Source organism: Euwallacea similis, chromosome 2 (genome assembly GCF_039881205.1).
Source record: "Euwallacea similis isolate ESF13 chromosome 2, ESF131.1, whole genome shotgun sequence".
Lineage (NCBI taxonomy): Eukaryota > Metazoa > Arthropoda > Insecta > Coleoptera > Curculionidae > Euwallacea > Euwallacea similis.
This window is the reverse complement of record NC_089610.1, coordinates 1,168,977-1,176,771: the sequence shown is the minus strand read 5'-3', so window position 1 is coordinate 1,176,771 and position 7,795 is coordinate 1,168,977.

The window sequence follows — 7,795 nt, the reverse complement described above, 5'->3', positions numbered from 1 at the left end:
GGGGGGTGAGGGGAACGTCGTCCATATTAATTTCGAGGGTTTCCCTTGTATAATATTCAAGCGAATGGGAAACAAGTTTGTTCGGGCCTTGTCGGCCAGATTCGGCTGCGCTTTAATGCGATGGAGAAGCCAAAACAGGCTTGCTGTCTGTCTTTGTCTCGCTTGAGGGCTTCTGCGCTTTTCTACACTGTCTAATGGCCGCTTTTAGGCTATCATAATTTAAATATTATATGGCGCACACTCAGAGATAACATGGAGGATGGCTGAGTTATCAGCCTATAGATGTGGTTTACGGAATGTTGGACTATGGATATTTATGATGAAATATTCCTAGCTTGATAAATATACTTTATTATTTAGAGACACGAAAATCTCGTAAAGAAGTTTGAAATAATATTACTGGATATAATGATATTCGGAATTCAATGATGCCTGTCTGTAATTGCAAAAACAGTTCAAAATTGAGCATGCGCGTGAGCAAAATTTTGATTTTCTAACTTTTTTTTTTTAACTTTGTTTGGCTGAATTTATACCGCAAGGTATACTTTTGCAGCCTCCTCTCGCCACTTAATTCCGAGAGTTTCGTAGTGACTGATCTATATTTGTTCATTGTGTAGTTTAATAAGTAGTTTCCTCAATTTTCGACTTAGGCGCGCCACTGATCCCTTCTTCTCTTTACCAATAATCCTTTTAAGTATATTAACAGAACATTTCCATAAACATTTCTCTGAAAATAGTTTTTTAATCTATTTTCTATGTCTTAAATAGGTTTAAATTTGCAATATAAACTCAACGTCGAATTTTTAAATCTCAAAAATTCGCCTAAAATTAAAAATCCATTCGGGTCGTTTCATGCTTACAAGAATTTGGCTATTACTGGCAATTAAAATTTTTATAAATTGGGACTTTAGGAATTTTCTCTTTTCATTTTCGCTACTTATTTAGTCACGTTTGGCACCCTGCATACTCGCATCTAAACAAAAAAAAACACTCCTTAATAGACTTCTGTAAACTTCTGTAAACCCCCGCTCTATGAGTTCCCCGAGAATCATTGTGATTAATCAATATTTACCACTTGTAGAGCTTCGTAACAAAATTTGTATTATTTCTAAAAATTTTCGATTCTTGCCCGCCACTGTTTCGCTAACCTCTTAACGAATGGCTATTTAAGATATGTAACCAGAAAGTTCAAACATATCTCTATAAACGGCCTATGAGTTCAAAAGAAAGGAGTATCAAAACATCAATACCTAAGGCATCATGCATCTGTGGACATTTAATGCGCATTTAAGACCCGATTTTTAGGTATACATTTTTTTAACTCTTCAAAGTACACTGAGAGTTAATTTGAAGTAAGTATCAAAATTCAGGAATGTCCTTATACGGGTTAACAGTTTATTTAATAGCAATTACTTACTAAGCTTTTTTCAAGCTTTCAAGGTTTTAAACAAGATTCTTCGCGTTTTGGTACTTCACTAAAGGCGGATGAAAGGAGAAATTTTCTACCAATTTCAGAAACACAATAAACGTGGCAACAATGCGAGACTCATCAAGCCAATCACATGGAAGAAGTGGGCGTAGCAATTGAAAATTGCCAGCAGTCCACTAAAATGTGTTCCAGTTTTTGGACGAAGGGTCGCCATTTATTAGTGCCCAATGACGTCATCTTTCATCAGAGATGTGTCATGTGCCTGCGCATATAAGACGTGATAGCACATGTGACGTCATTTCCAAAAAGGCGGATAAAACCGTAAAAAAAACACGATATCAGATGGCTGATGTAATGGTTCCAGACCATTGCAAGATACATAATTTCTTATCTAAGTGTCAAAAATGTCATAAAATTCAGCTAAACAGCGTGCAAGATAGTAGATACCATACAGTTGATACCTACTATAATCCCATATTAGGAAATTTGATTACTCATGTGGGCATTAGAAAAAACAAACCGAAAAAATCAAGTAACAAACTACAACCAGGAACGTCATTTTTATGTCAAATATAGCGTCATAACTGCTCGCTTTCTTATGTTTGCATTTTGCCCACCAGGTTCACAAAGTTCATAGAGATCTCAAAGACATCAATCTTCACGAAAATTCATATGATTCTCCATTGCAAATTCGAAACAAAATTACATAGATAAAGACGAGAAACAGTTTCGGGTCTGCGCACCGGCAATAGAAAAAATGTCGGCCTACTAAAACCATTACGATTGGCCTCGCTGACATTTACAAGATACACGCATACGCCGTGAAAAGGCTTTTTAATTCGACATTAGACAAGTTATCCCCTACTGAATCGTATGCAAATAATCGACGCCGCGGCCATTCCCCCATAAGCAGCCGTGCGCCGGCGCCATCGCTCAAATCAAGCCGCAGGCGCATTACGCAAACCCCAACAACTTGATTAATGCGGTTGGAACATGGAAGGGCAAGTGGCGATTCTCAGAGAGTGGCTCCCTCGTCTCGCCGCCGCCTGAGGGCAGCGTCGGCGACAGCAGGGAGGGGTTGACCAGCCGTGTGTCGGTGACAGGTGCTGTCGACGATTCTCTTCTGGGGGACTTTGATCTGTGGGTTTGATTTTTCAGGGCAAAGCAGAGATATCGCGATTGTGGTTTGTGAAGGTTTGTAAATGTATCTCCTTGAATGTAAACGGAAGGCACTTGTAGCTAAAAAGACAAATAAACATAAGACTCGAATCACATGGCTTTCCTTCTCCTTTCAAAGGAAACATACTCTCTAGTTGTTTCCAACAATTGACCAACTATTATCAATTTTAGATTTTTCGTCGAATAGTTGATGCTCGAGGCAGAAAAAAATTTAAATTCATTTGGATAATCTTCAACCCATTTACGTAATTTATAACTCTCAACTGTCACTTTCGTTGTTGAAACATGAAGCACATAGCATTTCGTCAATTGCACGTAACCTTTAATAAATTACTCTGAAAACAATATCGAATCGATTTTTTTTAATGGTCCACTTAGAATGTCAACAATTATATTTTAAAAGGCTCAAACCAATTCGGTCAATCTATAATTGACAGTTGGCTTATGATATTGCCTGCTGTCAGCCGTGGCTTTCACTATCAAGGCTCGGATCGCATGGTTGTTTTAAAGAAAAATGACTTTCGTCGGTTCCAATATGTCAACAATTTTCCAATATGTCAATTAACTTCATTATCAGAACTGACATATATGACGTAACTCTGTCAAATTGCTGCTACGAATTGATAGTTAAAACCCTTCAAAAGTAGCATCATCAACCCCAAAAATGAAATCCCTGCCTTAAAATCGATTTAATTGCCCACGTGTCATTTCTAAACACCTCTTTGTGGGGCATTTTTGCCACATAAATTATTCTCCTTTGTCTACATCACCCCTTCGACCCTTCAATTTCCCAAATTAAAATGGCGTCTCCCAATGGTTAAGGGATGAATTCTTCAGGAATAAAAAGTTGACCTTAAACCAATGTCCCCACCTAACCTACTGATGCAAACATTACTTTGTTTCTAGCTTTACTTTCTCCCTTTTATCAACCCCCGACAGTGACGTATACCGACGAACCGAATTAGCAGGGTCCCTTCTCCCGAGGGCTGCGCCCGTTGCGTCCCTGATCGATACGCACTCTTGCAATTGAGATTTCGATGGGGTGGAATTCCCCTGCTGCTCCCAGGTTGAGAAATTGCATAAAAAATTGCCTAGGGGATGTACAGTTACAACCTACTTACGGAAACCTTATTTCAGCAAAATAGTTCCAAGGGTGGAGTTTGAGTAATTGAGCGTTAGTGGGTCTTGGAGGAAGTTTATGGAGCTTTGTGCAGTTTTGGTTTAGAATCTGATTCAGGCTCTAATTACTCAAGAACCCATAAAAATGAAATGAGAACGAGTAATATGTATGGTGCTCAATGGAAAAAAATCGAGTCTCTAGGACTTAAACAGCATGTCAAAAACTCTCCTTGAAAGGCATTAAAGACATTCTCAATTATTAACCTCAATATTACTCAAAAACTACGAGATATAGGGGTTTCCATAGGTAAATTAACACCAGTGAGCAGTAAAAATTCAATAATTCCTATAATAGAATCTCATTCTAGGAAGTCCCATATGAAAAAATGGAGTTTTCGCATCTCAAATATAGCGTTTTATCGACCCAATTATTCATCTACATTGTTCACTATTACCAGACGATAAATTCTTTTCTCCCTGTAGGCCCACCTTTCCTCCCCCACCATAACCTACACACAGGTTTTTTTATGAGGCTATAAAGCGTTTTACGGCCCCTTAACAGGACCATAACTATAGAATCAGAGCCGCATCCGACTTGTATAGGACAAACAATCTTTTCCCTTCGAAATGTCATTTCTAAGGTTACAAATCACTCGGCCCAAAAATGCACCTAACGGCATTTTATTGACCAGACTGGACCTTCGGGATCGAGTCCCCACAGAGTCGCACAATGAGGACTTAAAGGTATGCAAATAAAGCCAGTTCAAAGTAAGAGGTATAATATAGATATTTGGCGAATTTGTAAAGCCCGAACTCGTTTTGAAATGGGTTTGAAAACCATAAATATTAATTGTTTGTTAAGAAATTTTGATTTCGCAGAAGGCGTTATGGTTTCGCTAGAGATTTAAATTAATATAGAGTTTTATCATAATGCGCAAAGCAGCATTTGAACATATCTAAGCAGGAGTAAATATGGCATGTAACAGGTACATATGTAATATACAGAGGTACCAATCACTATTAAAGTTTTATTCCCCTACCCATGAGGTCTGCACATTCTTTGATTGAATTCGTTAATATTAAAATACCACTTAGATATTGGATTTAATGGAAACCTGTTCTAGACAAAGGTTTAACCCCAAAGGCGATTGAAATCTACTTTCTCTACCTTAACAGTCTGAATCATAATTTTCCCTTCCAAGGCAGGCAAAAATAACAAATAAGAGCCATACGTTTTGTACGGTTTTAATGAAAACGGATCCCTGCCAAGTATAATTGCTTAGGGCAGGCCATTCAGCCATTATGGTCCTTTCTCGCACACCGTAACGAACCAAGCATGATCCGATCGCCATATTTAATGATGAGGGGCTCTGTGAAGCATGACATGTCTCAGCATTATTGTTGTTTGTCTATACTCGCCACCCACCCCTTTGGAATGTGGAACTAATGTTATTAAATTTGATGTGTTGGTTTAGGTTATCACCCCCTTGGTAGAAAGTTTTAGTTATTGCACTCATACATAGATGGATCACAGTTGACACTAAATATAGAAGAGAAATTTGCTAAGTGAGGTTCAGATCGAACGTAGCGACATCTGTTGTGTGTTATCCTAAGTCATGGAATTTACTAAAAGTAGCTACGTGGAAAATAGTAGAAACAATAGGTCGTATCGGTTATTAAGAGATATCAGTAATACATTTCAAATACATCCATTAAATCGATTAAATGCTTAAATACTGTTTAAAGTCCAAAGACATTATTTTCACCGTTGACGATGCTGCATATAAATATACAGATACGGATATTCCTACGCCACTGAATCCATAAACATTAGAAACCCCATATCTTGTTCTATTAGCCACAAAAAAGTCATCTCAACCAGAGGCGTTTCATATGAAGGGGAGAAGGGAAGAAACAAATAACCGAAAATTTTACTGAAGCTTAGAGTCCCTGACAGGAGCAGTTTTGAAAAATAATTACTCTAATCCGGTTCTTCTCACGCCCCTGCACCTGTAACCATTTGAAATACCACATTTTCCTCTATCTTTCCCTGAAAACTTGTATTAATCAGAGGCGTTTCACGTGAAGGGCAGTTTGGACTTTCTGGGTTGACTAATTTTAAACGGTTTTTTCTACACCACTGTGCATATAACTGTTGGAAAAAGCACATTTTTACCCAAAAACCTCCGTAAATGTCTTTCCTTAAAAATTTATATGAGTCAGAGGTTCGTTGCGTGAAGGGATTTTATAAGGTTTTACTAAAATTTCAACACAACCAATTGTGCAAAGCTATTACTCCGAAATGGATTTTCCTACGCCACTGTGCTTAACGTTTATACAGAAGTAGGTACAATGAATAAAGTAAGTAATAAAATTACAAAATGAAAATTTTCAACTTCTCCGCCTCTGTTAAAGCCTAATCCAGCAACGTCGAATTGATGAGGGTTTCAGGCCTTGGAAGGACAAAAGGGCGAATCCCATGGGTCGTGAGCTTGCAGATGTTACCCCCCGACAGGCAAGTGGGTCTTCGTAATGTCGACTTTAGTTAACTGTGAGATGCCATGGGTGGCGCTTCCATTTATCTCCCAGATGGGACAATAGTTATGGGACATTCTATGAGTTTTTATGAATAATCGAGTCTACGATTTCGCCAATTATAGACCTGTCTTTTTGAGTGAACTGCGACCACTTACTCCTAATTGGAGCATTACGGAAATAATCCCCGCGCCCTAAAACTAATCACGTGAAACCCTGTGACTTGCATCCCTATCCCTGGATTGTGCCCGGTTGTCTAGGATACCATGCATAAAGAGGCTTCCAATCTGATTTTCAGGGAAATAGAAAGAAATCAGACGAGTTTCTTTCCAGGATTTTCCGTAATGAGAGTTTTAAACTGTTAAAAATCCGTAGGAAGGCTTTAGAAAGTCATGGGAGGGCAATACGGTTTTTTGAAAACGCACCGAGAAAGAAAAGCTTTTAACTTCCAATTGTGTAAAAAAATCTTGGGCAAGATCTTTGCAAACAATAAAATTAAAAGAGGTTAAACTCACTCTATGCCAGTGGATAACATTGCAGAAGCAAATCGAAACAAGTCAGTCAGACGAGTCAGAACTGAGCTGAGGTCAGTCCAGCTAAGAGTAGAAGGGTTGAAGCTAATTCTCTACAAACCTTTTTCACCGCAAGATTCTAAAAATTTTTTAAAACCATGCAACTTAATCGCAACCAGTTCTAAGACAAGTCTAGCTCAGGCTGAAGAGTTATTGGATCTAAAAATTGAATTTATAATCGTGAGCATGAGGTTGCAGAGATTTCAACTCGCCTACGAGTTTAGAACCCTTCAACAATTGTTGTATCTTTAGGACATTGCAAAATGTGTGTAACTTCAGTTGCACGAGTTACAACGAGTAAAAATCTAGTTCTAATTAACTGCAACTCTGATGCGAGGTTTTGTAATTAAGCTGAAGTGAGTGAAAGGGTGAAACTCATTCACCACGAGTTTTGAAAAATGTAAAAATGGGAATACTTTAAGATATACGAGTTGCTGAAGGTAGAAAATGAGAACAAAATTTAGTTTAGATTCATCAAGTGGCGAGTTAAATATGGAAGATGCGAGGTGTGCGAGTTGTGAGCAAAAAGAGATGAGTTGCAATGACGCTACTTGAAGTTGCAGTTTCATCTCTGCATTCTTGCGGGTGTACAACGAATTAGAAAGGAATTTAACTCATGAGTAATAAGAAACCTAAAATGAGGTTTCTTATTACCTAATGGTTTGTTGAATTGAGACGAACATGGAACGATATAATTTTATTCTCTTAGAGTTTAAAACAATGTAGACATGTTCTCTATGTATTAAGCGGATTGGTATTTTTGGGGGGGGGGGGGGGGGATAGCGCCTCATACACCAAATATCTTTTTTTTTCAGGTTTTCTCACCAGATTCTATCGTCTTACGGTCCAACAATCCGTGCTGGTCTGTGAGGTGTTATTCCCAAAAAAATAAAAGACTGAACAATGCAAATTTAACTCACGAGCGATGAAAAACTCAAAATGCGATTTAATGAATTCAACT